Below are 13,389 nucleotides of genomic sequence, written 5' to 3'. Positions count from 1 at the left end.
ATAAATAAAATTAAAAAAAAAAAAGAGTAGTCTAATTAGCCACATTGAAACAAAGTTGTATTTTGGATGAATAACACTGTATAAGGGAATCTTATTAATTCTTTTTGGACAATGACTATTTTCAATAGCTTCATGGCACTAAAATGTACATACTACATCAACAACTATGCTATGGATCTTTAGAGATACTAGCCCTGTTATCAAGATGCTGGGAAGTGTGAGGTGACTCAGGCACCTCCAGCCAGGATTACAACCTCAGGCCTTATTTGGTCACCATCCAAATACCGAGGATTTGGGAAAAATAAAACAAAGAACCAAACATAAAATAAGCATGGGCTAGATTTTTGTCTGCCACCTTGTGGGAAAAGAAAAGAAGTTAATCATATCCAGAGCTCAGACTATAGCGAACTTCTGCTCTCCTATCCACAGTATTTTCCAACCAAAAGAAACCATTTGCTTTTTTTAAAAAAATCATCTATTTATTTTTATTTATTTATTTATTTTTAGATTTTATTTATTTATTTTACAGGCAGAGATCACAAGTAGGCAGAGAGGCAGGCAGAGAGAGAGAGGGGAGGAAGCAGGCTCCCTGCTGAGCAGAGAGCCTGATGCGGGGCTTGATTCCAGGACCCTGGAATCATGACCCGAGCCGAAGGCGAGGCTTTAACCGACTGAGCCACCCAGGCGCCCCAAGAAACCCTTTGCTTTTGAAATCAATCACTTTCAATTGCTTTCAGATTACAAGGAGGCATCAAGCAGCTGTTTTTATCAGTAAGCTAAAACCATACTCCTCCCTTACCCCCATAAGTATCTAAGAAGCTATTAAACACAAGATCATTGGGAGTTTAAATCAAAAGTTTTCCCAGTTTATGGGGTGCCCGGGTGGCTAAGTGGGTTAAAGCCTCTGCCTTCCGCTCAGGTGATGGTCCCAGGGTCCTGGGATCGAGCTTTCTGCTCAGCAGGGAGCCTGCTTCCCCCTCTCTGCCTGCCTCTCTGCCTGTCAAATAAATAATAAAATCTTAAAAAAAAAAAAAAGAAGTTTTCCCAGTTTAAAACAAAAGCTTCTAATAGCTACCTCTACTTATATTTTAGGAAGTTGCTGAAAAGTTTCCTGGGAAGAGCTTAACCTGCACTCCACTATGAGGTCCTCAAAGGTTACTGTTATGTGCTGACATTGGGGATCAGGGAAAGAAGAGAGGGAAAGAAGAGGGAAAGAAGAGGGTTCAGCATTCGTGTTTTGAGTCTACTGAACTCCCAACAGAATGCTGCATGGATTTAGAGTTAGCTCCAAGTTGTTTGGTTCCCAATAACGCTTTGAGGGGACCCTCTGAACTAATGGCTTGAGAGTTAAAAATGATTCCAGTGAGCTAAGAGAACATGAAGGTCTGAGCAAACATGGTGTCTTAAAACTAGTTACAGGTTTTCATTGACCTACAATTACCATCAATTATTCTGACTTTTGTAAACCTCAGTCATCCTTGCTACTGGCTCCCTATCATATTATTTAGATGATTAGGTCACTGAAGTTGAGTCAACTATAGTAAAAATGTTTTCCTGGGGGCACCTGGGTGGCTCAGTGGGTTAAGCCACTGCCTTCGGCTCAGGTCATGATCCCAGGGTACTGGGATCAAGCCCCACATCGGATTCTCCACTCAGCGGGGAGCCTACTTTCCCCTCTCTCTCTGCCTGCCTCTCTGTCTACTTGTGATCTCTCGCTCTGTGTCAAATAAATAAATAAAACCTTTTAAAAAAAATCTTTTCCTGTTGGAGGTATTTGAGAGTCATTAAATGGTGAATCTTATCTTTGTTTATATATTTATATTAACTTTATATATGTGGCACTTTTATGTGAGCCTATGGTAATTTTATCTTATAAAAAAAAAACCCATTGCTCCACTCATATCTAATTAAAAACCTAATAGATAACTGGATGCTCCTTCTAAAAATTTTGCCCATCTTTTGGGGTAAACTGCAAATCACTATGACTACAGTGATTTGTAGTAGTGATAGACACTTGATTAGAACGTGGTTAAAATTTTTATTGTTTCAGCAATTATAGACTTATGCCAGCCAGGTACTTGGAAAATATGTATTCCCACAAATGACTATTTTGAGAACCGTCTCTGTTTATCTTATTTAGGGTTCAGAATTTGGGATGACCCTTCTTCCAGCAGCACTGCAGTTTCTCATTATCCACAAGTGAACAGGTACCGGAAAGGGCAGCACAGGACACTGAAGATATCAGGAACAGATTATAGGAGGATACTGGGTTTAATAACTCACTTTTTTCTTGCTTAACATATTCCAAATTCAATTAAAAAAGTCATCTTGCTGAATCAAAAATGTGTGTGTACAGAGTGGCTCACAATTTGCTTTGCCCAACTTATGGATGCTTGAGAAAATCCTGAGAAACTCCAGCATCAGATATAAAAATATTTTTCGTTTTTATGAGGATGGGAGTCGTGATAGATTATGGCCACCATTCCTACTCAAGGCAAAAGAAGGTCACTGCAACCTTTCTGCATAGTTGCCTAAGAGAAGGCAGAACACAGGCACACCCCCAGCTTGAAGCCTCTTTGTTTGGCTTCCTCTTGTATCAAAAGGATTGGCTTTCACCCTGGGAGAGGTTGTAATTGGATTTTAGCATGAAAGGAGGTTGTAATTAGATTTCTCAGCAGGTCTACAAGCTCTGTCGCTGGAAAAACAAGGAAAAGACCCTGGGTATCCTTTCCTCTGGCTGGGAAGGTAGCCCAGCTGAACCCAAAGGGACTGGACTGAAAGGCACAGCAAAATAGGCCATGGGTGTGTCAGCCGCCCCAGATTGATGGAGCTATGTTAGCTCTGGCCTCTACGACCAATGCCTGGTCCTTTAGATGGAGGGTGGAAAACAGTGCATTTGATAGCTAAATATGGCTTGGAATGCTGCTTTGTTAGGAAATACTTCCGAATGGAACTCTCCGACTCTTGGTCTCTTTAGCTCCTGATATCCAGAAATTTCTGTCTCTAAAGTTTGGTACTCCCTAGAATGTCACTCTCCATCTAGATTTAGGAGTGAACTTACACAAACCAACAGAATATATTCTGGGTCCTCTGATTCGTTTTGGGTTCTTATTTGTGACTGGTTGCATTTCAGTTTTTAGGATATTTTCTAGAGGTTTAAATTAGAATAAGATTGGATCAGAATAGACTTTTGTGTTTCAGTTTCTATAGTTTTGTAGGACATTCATTCAATTGATTGATTTGATAAACTAAATTAAAACTTAAAAAGATAAATTGTATTTTTGAAGTTCTGCATGTTCTCTCGTGGCTTAAATCTACCTGTTTGAACCATCTCTCTCCACTGCGTACTCCTTGTGTCACTATATACCACTTCTCTCTCTTTATCTCCTTTCTCTTTTCTTTTCTTTTTAAGCAGTAACAAGCTGTCTGACCACTGCACTAGGAACGGGTACATAGCTATCCATTCCTCTAAGGGAGGAACAGGGTTGGAATCTATTCTTTTCTATCTCTTCTGTTGGCCATGTAAATTAACTCCTTGGAAATTTTAGTGCTGGTAGTTACTGTTTGAAGTGAATTTCCCTCATGTTCCCTGGAAGTCCCCAGGCAGCTGAGTTGCCCCCTCTCCCCCAGGATGTTGGTTCCTTCACAGGCAGCTTTAGCCAAACTTACAGGTCCTTCCCCTTACTTCTAGGCCAAGGAAACTAAAAAAATCTTCCTTCAACATTTTTGGTTTTCAAGGCAGATTATGACTATTGATCTGTTCATCTTACCTTGTCTAAAGTCCAACAAACTGAGAAAGACACACCATATATACCCTAGAAAAAAAAGAGGTTTGCTTCGACCCTTTTCTCTATTTTGTTTTTCTTCTTACGCTTGGCATGTAGTTTCTTAGACCATGTACATCCATGCTTCTAGATAAGACCAGGTAGATCTGCTGAATTCATTTACATCAGAGGAAGACTGTAGGCTGCTATTTTTAGTAATTATTAAAACTATGGAAGGGGCGCCTGGGTGGCTCAGTGGGTTAAAGCCTCTGCCTTTGGCTCGGGTCACGATCCCAGAGTCCTGGGATGGAGCCCCGCGTCAGGCTCTCTGCTCCGCAGGGAGCCTGCTTCCTCCCCTCTCTCTCTCTCTCTGCCTACTTGTGATCTCTCTCTCTCTGTGTCAAATAAATAAAATTAAAAAAAAAAAAAACTATGGAAGAATTTCCTTTCAGGGAAACATAGTAAACAAAATGATTATCCTAGGTATTTCATAATCAAACTTTTCCTTCACTCTGTCTTTATAAGATAGCCAAAGTCTTTGTTATTAGAGAGGAAACCCTTCAGTCACCCTTCAGTTACCCTTCAGTTACCCTTCAGTCATTTCGGCTGACATGTGCATATGGTTACCTGATCCAGAGTTAACACTGATGTTTCAGGGCTTTTAAGGTATTAATGAGTCTCTTGGGAGAGCTCTGTAGCTTGACGTTACAGTTATCTGAAGGATTAAAAAAAAAAAAGATTCTCTTCTATTTTGAGTTCTCTGCTGAGTCACCATCTACATCAAGGTGTCCCAGCCCTGTGAATGATACAGATTTTCTGGAGCTCTGACTTTCAACTGGCTGTCATTCTTCCTAACCCAACCTACTACCCTGTGGGGCCAAGTGAGGGTTAAACATGGTTAATGCCAGTTGGGGCACTGAGTCTAACCAGAATTTGACAGAGATGGTAAAGATACACATTAAACATGAATCAAGCAGGGGGAAAAACATTTAGTGCTCAGGGAAGAGGGCATCATGAGGAGAGTTGCTTAGGATTTGCATTTTCCATCGTTCTGCTCTTTGCTCTCACAGGAGCTGGCCTTCTCTCTTTTCCTCAAATAGCCCATGATCCTCCTTACTACAGGGTCTTTGTCCAAGGTATCACAGAATTCTCTTGCCAGCTCCCACTCATCCCAACACCACCACCCAACACACACACACACACACACACACACACAGGGGCATACAAGCACACACAGGGACACCAGAGAGTAACACCCATTTAGCTTTAGATCAGGGAAAGCCATCACTGACCTTCCTCAGGGGTCAGGCTGCTTACATACTTTCTTAGAACAAAGGTGTTTTGTCCTCTTAACACTTGTTTCAGCACGTAATTTTTTTTAAAAAAGATTTTATTTATTTATTTGACACAGAGAGAGAACACAAGTAGGCAAGAGGCAGGCTCCCTGTTGAGCAGAGAGCCCCATGTGGGGCTCCATCCCAGGACTCCAGGATCACGACCTGAGCCAAATGCAGAGGCTGAACCCACTGAGCCACTCAGGCGCCCCAGCATATAATTATATATAATACATATTCAAATATACTGTGAATTTTTCACCCCCAGAATTATGTTATGAAAAGAAGGGATTTGCCTTATATTCTAATGCTTCTGAGATCTCTCACATTAAAGACCACTGTCTCAATGACCTCATTTTGAACAGCAAAGTACCATTTCAGGAAAACAGCCTGAAATGATCTCAAGCAATGCTTATTTTTGTCATGCTTAAGGCGGTCATCTTCACAATAAAAAAAGGAGATAAAGGTATTTCAAGCAGATGTGGTAATTATTCTTGAGGTATGATTTCATTATTGCAGGTGTTAGAACTGCAGTTTTAGAAAACCACACCTTACAGACTCAAGTGGTTTCAAATAAGTCCTTCTGATGTGGGAAACAAAGGCAAAAGAGAAATTAAATTTCTTTACTTCTTACAGCCCATTGACAAGTCCTTGAAACAGGCAGAGTGACATTGCTGTAGGAACTCAGCTGCCTCCATGTAACACTTTGCTAAGGACAAAAGGCTATCTTAGCCTGACCCCCTCCCCCGCCCCCCAGGATCCCATAAGTCTACTTTAACATATAAAAATTCCTTTGGAAACTTCCTTTACCTCTCCTCCTCAAGATACATGTTGGCAATCATACCCAAAGCATATGGACCCACCGATATGCATCTGAAGGGTCTCATAACTGAGACTTTGTTTTTACTAAACAGTAATAAATGACCTTTTCCTAATAATAGCTGGCCCCCTCAAGGTCCTGGAAACCTTGTTTTCAAAATACCTTCGAGGCTTGTGTTATCCCTAAGCCCCTCCCAACCTGAAAGTATATAATAATCAGCCACTAGTCATGAATCCAGTGCAGCTCTTTCTGCCCAAGGTCCTGTCCCTGTGTTTTAATAAAACCAGCTTTTTGCACTGAAGATGTTTCAAGAATTCTTTCTTGGCCCTTGGCTTCGAACCCTAAGATCTTTCCCACATCACTTGAAAGAGGACTGGGAAAAGCAATAAAGTAATTAATACATAGAGATCATTACCATAGAAAGAATTCATGCTTGGGGATCCAATTTGCAGCATTGGCAGATTTTTGAGAAGTGTGTTATAAACAACTTGCAGAGAACTGATGATGCACTAGTCTGTATTAGAAAATTAGAGTGGGTTCAGTGAGTTCATCTTAGGCATCTTAAGTATACATTACAACATACTCTCCATTTGTGCATTTAGATCCTTCGTGCATTTAGGCCTTTGGCTGAGGATCTTTTCATTAGAAAAATAAAGATGGCTTTGTATTTGAGGTCACCTTGTGCATAAGCACTTGGGCATAAACACTTTTTATTAATGTGATGATTTGTTGAATGACAGTCTCCCTACCTACACAGTAAGAGCCACCAGAGCCCAGCCCCTCTCTATATGCACTCCTGTGGCACCTCTGGCATTTCTCATGGTACAGAACATTGAATACATGAATTGTGTGAGACAAAAGATTACTTGTTTACATAATCGCATGGCACGGACAACACTGTAGAAACTAAAACAGAAATTTTAATATAAAGCATCTTAATAAAAGCTAAGATATTTTAATAACCTTTTATTCTACTGTTAATCAAAATGAGAATTTTCTTCATTCTTTATAAATGTAAGAACCCTTCTTTCTTTTTTTTCCTCTTCAGGCATTCAGTGGTTCACATTTATATGATGATAATTCTGAGGCCTGCGTTCATTACAGTTACTCATTGGGAAATTCCGAGTTGAAAGAAAGCTATTGCTATCAGAGTTAGACACAATGATGAAAAGTATTAAAAGAACTACGAGTTACTGAGCGCTTAAACCTGTAAGGACCTATTTAGAAACTGTTCCTGCTCCCCTTCCCCCAGAGGATTTACTTGGAGACAACTCCCGGAAACCAGCTTCAGGTAACAAAGCCCAGATACAAGGGTGGGTCAGGCCAGGTGGAGACATCTGATCAGTGGGGGGTTGCATACTGTTTCCCTGGTTACCAAGGAGTATGGGCCCCGCCCTTTGGGAGCCTTTTGGGCGCCAATCCTAACCAAGGTGTGATAGGCTAAATCCAATGTCTACTAGGGTAAAATGTAACTCAATTGGTCACCTTAGCATCACTGTGGAGTTTCCTGTGTGTGTTACAATCTCATTGGCCACCTGTGCGTGGCCAGGCCCGACCGCATGGCCTTTGCCCTTAAAAGCTAGACTGTGAAACAGAAACAGGTCGCCCTCTCTTGTAAGAGGTGCGGCCCCGAACGTTCGGTTAGATTCTTAATGCTTGGCACGAAATAAAGCTTTGCTTGACCTTCGCTTTATATGGGTCTCGCTCCTTTAATCACGGACCCATTATTGGGGCGTAACACACCCATTCTTTCAGTTAATCCTACAACAGTCTTATGAATTGCTGTTATGCTCATTTAACAAACAGGGGAAATTGAAGCCTGGAAGCCTAATAGTCAACCTTGACCACTGGTCAGACCCTGGAATAAGAGCCTTACATGCACAACCTCATTCGATTCCCACAACAGTTTTATGACTATTATTAGCTCTGTTTTACAGATGAGAAGACAGAGGCAAGGAGACAGAAGACTAGAGAGTGCCAGGCTGTGAGCCCAGGCAGGCTGCCCCAGGATTCTCCTGGATAACCATTCTGCTGTGGTGTGTCGTGAAGATGGGAGGAGCCAGTGGGAACTAGGAAAATGGATTTATTCTGGCTGTGCAGTGTGTGCTATAAAGGGAGATTATTTCTTTCTTCCTTTGCCTTCCCAGTTGTTTTTCCCCTGCACTCCAGAGGAAACTGGTCACTGTTTGAGTAGCTTTCTTGTTCATTTTCTTAGCATTGATTCATTGACTCTCTAAAGGAAACATTCAGCTCCTGCAACTGGTGTACATAAGTGGGTTGCATAATAGGAAGGAAACAAGCCAGGACTGGAGACTTCTTTTCTAAAGAAGGATTTTAGAGCCGGCTAAGAGTTATTTCACAGAGTGGGTCATGAAACTCGAGTCTCTCTATACCCTTTCATTGCTATGACGACAGGCTGCTCCTGCTACATGTAGCCAGAAAAAGCAGCTGACATTTCAATGCGAGGAGCATAGGGGAGAGGTTTACAAAAACAAAAAACAAAACCCAAACCCTTTCGTTTGAATTTCAGTTAGAAAGGGGAAAAAATACCCCCAGAACAAGCCCAAACCCCTATTCTCGCCTTTAGAAAAGAAAGGAGAAATATTGGGGGCCTTCTCCCCTGTCCAGCTAGGCCAACGAAACAGAATTGACTGCAAAGCAGCATTTCGTCTCTCTCTCTCTCAATGGCACTCTGAAACAGAAAACTCCCTTTGGTTTCGTTTGACTGGCCATTAAGAAGCAACTAATTGATGAAGGAGTAAAGGACGGTAATAAATACTTCGTGTCGAGCCCCTCCACCCCAGGGGAGTACAACAGAGTCAGATTTATTTTTGAATTTCTTTGGGTAAAAAAAGACAATTCAAAGAATATTTCCTTCCTGATCCCCAATTTTGTTAGCAGAAAAATCACTTCAAGGGCATAACTCAACACTTTCTCCTGGCATGCCCTTCTGTCAGGTGCTATACTTAGTATTTAAAAAATACCTCATTTAATTCCCACAACAACCACATTTGTGGGTATTATTATTACTACTTGCTTAACAGATGAGTAAATAAAAGACCTTGAGGGAAAACCTACAGTAAATTTCCTTCTTACAGAGTTCTCTTCGGGACTTATAGATAGGGTAGTGTGTTCATATTAGCTATGACTGACTGATTACTTCATATGCACCAGGCATAGCTGTTTTCTTGACTTAATGTCACCACAGATCTCTGAGGTGGCAACTAATTTTATGACCCTCATTTCCACAAATGAGAAGCCTGAGGCTCAAAGATTCATTTGCCCGAAGTCACAGAGCCTAGCAAAGCCCAGATGGAAACCAGGTCTGTATGTTTCCAGAGCCCAGATCTGACTCACTTTATTAAACCATGTCCCTACAATCAATCAAGACCACACACTCTGTTTCCCAGAATTCTGTCCATCTTTTGGTGCCCAAGACAAAAACTGGGCTGGCCCCAGCTGGTACTACCACTGCAAGCTAAGCCTTTGGTGGAAGATGCCCGGTGGGCCTGTATGAACCAGACACCCCAGCTTCACCAGGCATCTCTTGGACTGGCAGGCCAACTGAAGAAGTTCCTCTCGTTTTAAGGGGCCCCTTTCTCCTTCACTGAAGGGTTTCCAGAAGGATATGTGGAGGGAAAACTGTAGTTGTTTTTGTTCTTTTTGGTGGAAACTGATTCCTAGCACATTCTGGACATTGTGCTAAACTTGAATAGCAATGCTTGTGTACTGTTACAAATTAATGGAATAAAAATGACAAGCTGTCAAGAGAAAATGAAATGAATAACGTTCGGGCATTGTCTAGAAACAGTGCCCTTCATTTCTATCATCACTATTTTTTTACGTAGTTGATAAGTGGAGCTGCACATGAGAAAGACTGGGAACTGAATCCCTACAGACCTGGAAAAGAAGCCTCAGTAACTGCTGAATGGCTGTACAGAAATTCCATAAAAGAAAAAAAAAGGGCAAGATTCATTAATAACACGTACATATTCTTTTGGTTGACTGGATGATAAGTGGATGAAATAGACTGCTCTGCTTTGCTAGATCTTGTTGAATGAACAGAAATATAAACTAAGTCTTTCCTAAGGAGAGTGTCTTCTTTTTTTAAATAGTCAAAGTTAACAGTAGTCATTACCATCAAAGTTTAGGTGAATAAGCTCTGAACTGAAAAAAAGATGGCATCCAAGAGAAAGGGGAGATTAAAAAAAAAAAAAGGATTTCTGCTGAGTTGGACTGAGTGAACATTTCTATTCCGTGTACTTAGGCTGTGGGCCAGAAGAAAGCTCAGATACAATGCCAAGGTGACATACTTAACCTCTTTGCAGATTAAAGGCAGTGCAAAAGAGATACTCTTTGCCCTGTACCTCTTGGTTAGAGTATCAGCAGCATCAATCTGCAGTTGAAAGCATGGTTTTCTCCTGCAGGGGGACTCTAATACCTGGAAGAATGAGTGAGCGTGACTTGCATTATTGCTTTTCATTTCAACAGAGCCAGAAATGACAGTTCCTCATGCTAGAGGAGTTACCAGAATCTCCTTAGCTCTTTGGCTCCCCTCTCTCCCCTTTCCCTCCCCAAATAAGACATCATTATGAATTAGAAAAATTTTATGTGTGTGCATCTTAAAAAAATGGTAGAAGGAGACAAGACATAATTAGTCGTAAAAGTATAAAAGAGAGTTAGGAAATGAATAATAGTCCTAATAATTAAAAAATAATCAAAGATCATAGTAGGATAGGAATTTTCCTACCTTTTGTAAAAGCAAAATGTTCCATTTCTACATTGCTGTTCGGTACAGACTAGGACGACTATGGTGATGACATAATTTCAGGTAATTTAAACATGGAAAACGCTTTGATTTGAAAGTTTAAAAGAAACCACATCCCTTATGATTTATTTAATATATTTAGCAAAATATTTCTACAAAACCCATTCCCAGATTCAGACGTCATCAAGATCTGAATGCTAATGTGACCAGCAACGGTTCTACATTTGTGTTTGTGGGCGACATTAAAAACCATCATTTATTACAATTTACTATTTAATCTTGGAGAAGAAAAGGAAACATGAATATGAGAGTTAAACTTGCCTATTTAGCTCTTGTGTAAATCACACAAAAGGATTTTTGTTTTTTTGTTTGTTGGTAAATAAATGGCTTTGTACTAGGAAAAAAATTTTAGACATCTTCATCAGATCATACAAATTAGCATAACAAATGCAATGAGATGATACAGTAAACTTATAAAAATTTACCTTCAGGGATGTGACTGGACCCAGAGCCTTGATACAAAATTGGAGTTGAATCTCCTCTTTGCACACAGTCAGGAAGTAAAAGTTGGATAAATAGCGCAACTCTTTAAAAAATCTCTGCTCTCGTTAGCTCTGCTTCTCTTCCCAGAAACACACTGAGTCTGTTGGAGTTGAAATTCTGCTGCTCTGTCAACTCGTTGGGGCCTGAGGTGACAGACAAATGTGGAGGTTGGCAGCGGGTGTGTTTCGGGCTGTCACCGTTTTTGTTGCAGATTCCTGCAGTTCTCCAGCAGGCTGGCCTCTCTCAGAGGGCGCGAGGAGCTTTCCAGGCTGTGCAAGCCAACCGGGAACCAGCTCATCCCGCCCGAGACGATGGGGTTAACAGTCCTCTCCTCAAGCTCTTGTTCTCAGAGGCTAATAACTTGGCCAGAACAGAAGCACGTGGCTCTTTATGCATTTTTTTTTTCCTTTTTCAAACAACTCTAAAAGCAAGCAGGATCCCTTTTTTGGGGATTTTTATTTTAAGACTTTGAAAAGAAACTCTGCTGTTGTTTCTTCTTAAAGGAAATTGGGGGGTGGGGGTAAGGGAAGGGGAGAAGAATAATTACAGCAGATGCATTTTTACACTGCTTAATTGGAAACTGTTCTCACGAATACAGTCTCAGTTTTAATAGAAGCGGATACCTCAGATACTTTCAATTTTCTTTAAACGACCTTCAGAAACTTCTGGATAGATGAAGCATCACTCATTCATATTATACATCACTTGGATGCCAATTCAGAAATGGTGAGGTTCATGCACCATTATTCCGCCAACACCACTCTTTACTAAAACCCTCTGTACAAGGACTGGTCTAGGAGAAGAAGTTTTCTCATGAAATAGACTAGTGTTACCCATTTATTTTTGACTTGGCTTTAGGGTTATTTATATAGGCGTCTATTCTGTTCTACTGCTACTTCTACCTTTATTGTACATTTATTACGTGTCAGACACTGTGCTACCAGTTTTTTTATGCATGATTTCAGTTGATCCTCATAAGTCTATATGAGACGAGTCGAACTGTGATCCCATTTTGGGGTAGTGCTGTTTAAATGGTAAGGTCTGGGGCACCTGGGTGGCTCAGTGGGTTAAAGCCTCCGCCTTCGGCTCGGGTCATGATCCCAGGGTCCTGGGATTGAGCCCCGCATTGGGCTCTCTGCTTGGCAGGGGGCCTGTTTCCTCCTCTCTCTCTGCCTGCATCTCCACCTACCTGTGATGTCTGTCAAATAAATAAATAAAATCTTAAAAAAAAAAATGGTAAGGTCTGCATGCTTTGAGGCCATGCAGCTTGGGTTTGCATCCTGGCTTCCCCACTCCCTAACTGTATGAGCTGGGACAAATTACGAAACCTCTCTAAGCTTCAGTATCCTTATCTGTAAGATGGGGATACAAATATGGGATGATAATCATCTCTATCTCAGGCAGTCGTTCCGAGTTTCAGGTCAATGCAAGTGCCAAGTATACCTCCTGCCACCCAGCAGACACTCAAATGGTGGCTCCTGTGGTTTGCGTGAGGAAACCAAGGTTTAATACAGCTGAGTGATTTTTCCAGGTCTCCAGCTCGTGAGTTATAGAGTAGGATTCCAACCCAGAGAACTTGGCCGATGGCTGTGCTTGCGTTAGCCAATCTCCAGGCATAAAATACCTCCTTGTGAGTGAGCTGTGAGTTCCTCGAGGGTAGGGATGTGCTCCTTCTGCCTGGCACATCGCTTCGTTGACTCTTAGCGCTCCATTGACATCAGATGAATGGTTATAATTTAGATTTTTCTACACTTAATGCCAAAGTCGGGCCAAAAGCAAAATAACAACAACAAAAATAAACAAAAACCCCACCTATAGTTTAGGCAAGTCTGTCCTTTGACAATTGTTTCCAACCACTTCAGAAACATTTGCCCTCTTTCTTTGTCAGAACTCCGCAAGAAAAGGTAACAATAATTATCTCTATTTTGCAGTTGGGGAAATTTGGAAGCAGAGGAAACTGGGCAATTTGCCTAGGAACCGAAAACAAGTCACGGTGCAGCTGGGAACTGTCTCACGTCTCTACAATCAGAATTACTTGTTCTGAACGGCCTTTGCAGGCACAGGATGAAATGACGTGATGTCCTTCTGCCTCAGACAATGGGATGTTTTTCCTTAGCCAAGGTCTAGGGTGTGAGCCATCTCCTCAGAGGTAGGATCAAA

General features: G+C 41.3%; 1 protein-coding gene across 1 annotated transcript in view; it reads right to left on the bottom strand.

The window, feature by feature from the left end:
* Positions 1–11,488, bottom strand: part of SPARCL1 (SPARC like 1) — a 47,510-nt gene extending 36,022 nt beyond the window's left edge. The window contains exon 1 of the mRNA XM_032861945.1: positions 11,172–11,488. The gene's annotated coding sequence lies outside the window, so the exon portion shown is untranslated. The remainder of the gene's footprint in view (positions 1–11,171) is intronic.
* Positions 11,489–13,389: the final 1,901 nt, after the last annotated feature.

This window comes from Lontra canadensis, unplaced genomic scaffold (assembly GCF_010015895.1).
Source record: "Lontra canadensis isolate GAN:19392208 unplaced genomic scaffold, GSC_riverotter_1.0 scaffold1, whole genome shotgun sequence".
NCBI classification, from domain to species: Eukaryota; Metazoa; Chordata; class Mammalia; order Carnivora; family Mustelidae; genus Lontra; species Lontra canadensis.
Note: the sequence above shows the minus strand (reverse complement) of the source record. Positions and strands in the feature narration are given on the sequence as shown.